Here is a 2,043-nt window from a genome sequence, read left to right as displayed (position 1 = left end):
TATTCTCTGTAGACGAAACCTTCTGAATTCGCTTTTTGCCCATTCAGTTCAATCCTCGTGTTTTTTTCATCCTAATATTGACAGTTTCCTCACTGGCGAATTCAAAGTTTGGATTATTTCTTTTGAAAACGAAATCTTCTGGATTCGCGTTTTTCCCATTCAATTCAATCCCCGCGTTATGTTCTTCCAGACTATCGGTAGTTCTCTCACTCGCAATCTCAAAGTTTCGTTTATTTCTCTCTAGACGAAACCTTCTGAATTCGCTTTTTGCCCATTCAGTTCAATCCTCGTGTTTCGTTCATCCAAATTATTGACAGTTTCCTCACTCGCGAATTCAAAGTTTGGGTTATTTCTTTTGAAAACGAAATCTTCTGGATTCGCGTTTTGCCCAATCAATTCAATCCTCGCGTTATGTTCATCCAGGCTATCGATAGTTCCCTCACTCGCAATCTCAAAGTTGCGTTTATTTCTCTGTTGACGAAACATTCGAAATTCGCTTTTTGCCCATTCAGTTCAATCCTTGGTTTCGTTCATCCAGACTATCGATAGTTCCCTCACTCTCAATCTCAAAGTTTATTTTATTTCTCTGTAGACGAAAGCTTCTGAATTCGCTTTTTGCCCATTCAGTTCAATCCTCGTGTTTCGTTCATCCAAATTATTGACAGTTTCCTCACTCGCGAATTCAAAGTTTGGATTATTTCTTTTGAAAACGAAATCTTCTGGATTCGCGTTTTGCCCATTCAATTCAATCCTCGCGTTATGTTCATCCAGGCTATCGATAGTTCCCTCACTCGCAATCTCAAAGTTGCGTTTATTTCTCTGTTGACGAAACATTCGAAATTCGCTTTTTGCCCATTCAGTTCAATCCTTGGTTTCGTTCATCCAGACTATCGATAGTTCCCTGACTCGCAATCTCAAAGTTTATTTTATTTCTCTGTAGACGAAAGCTTCTGAATTCGCTTTTTGCCCATTCAGTTCAATCCTCGTGTTTCGTTCATCCAAATTATTGACAGTTTCCTCACTCGCGAATTCAAATACTGGATTATTTATTTTGAAAACGAAACCTTCCGGATTCGCGTTTTGCCCATTAAATTCAATGCTCGCGTTATGTTCTTCCTGACTATCGATAATTTCCTCACTCGCAATCTCAAATTTTCTTTTAATTCTCTGTAGACGAAACCTTCTGAATTCGCTTTTTGCCCATTCAGTTCAATCGTCGTGTTTCGTTCATCCGAATTATTGACACTTTCCTCACTCGCGAATTCAAAGTTTGGATTATTTCTTTTGAAAACGAAATCTTCTGGATTCGTGTTTTGCCCATTCAATTCAATCCTCAAGTTATGTTCATCCAGACTATCGATAGTTCCCTCCACTCACAAACTCCAAGTTTCGTTTATTTCTCTGTACACGCTTTTTCTTCTGAATTCGCTTTTTGCCCATTCAGTTCAATTCTCGTGTTTCGTTCATCCAAATTATTGACAGTTTCCTCACTCGCGAATTCAAATACTGGATTATTTATTTTGAAAACGAAACCTTGCGGATTCGCGTTTTGCCCATTGAATTCAATGCTCGCGTTATGTTCTTCCTGACTATCGATAATTTCCTCACTCGCAATCTCAAATTTTCTTCTAATTCTCTGTAGACGAAACCTTCTGAATTCGCTTTTTCCCCATTCAGTTCAATCGTCGTGTTTCGTTCATCCGAATTATTGACACTTTCCTCACTCGCGAATTCAAAGTTTGGATTATTTCTTTTGAAAACGAAATCTTCCGGATTCGTGTTTTGCCCATTCAATTCAATCCTCAAGTTATGTTCATCCAGACTATCGATAGTTCCCTCCACTCACAAACTCAAAGTTTCGTTTATTTCTCTGTACACGCTTTTTCTTCTGAATTCGCTTTTTGCCCATTCAGTTCAATCCTCGTGTTTCGTTCATCCAAATTATTGACAGTTTCCTCATTCGCGAATTCAAAGTTTGAAATATTTCTTTTGAAGACGAAATCTTCTTGATTCGCGTTTTGCCCATTCAAATCAATCCTCGCG

The sequence above is a fragment of the Ornithodoros turicata genome, chromosome 5 (genome assembly GCF_037126465.1).
Source record: "Ornithodoros turicata isolate Travis chromosome 5, ASM3712646v1, whole genome shotgun sequence".
In the NCBI taxonomy this organism is placed as follows: Eukaryota; Metazoa; Arthropoda; class Arachnida; order Ixodida; family Argasidae; genus Ornithodoros; species Ornithodoros turicata.
Note: the sequence above shows the minus strand (reverse complement) of the source record.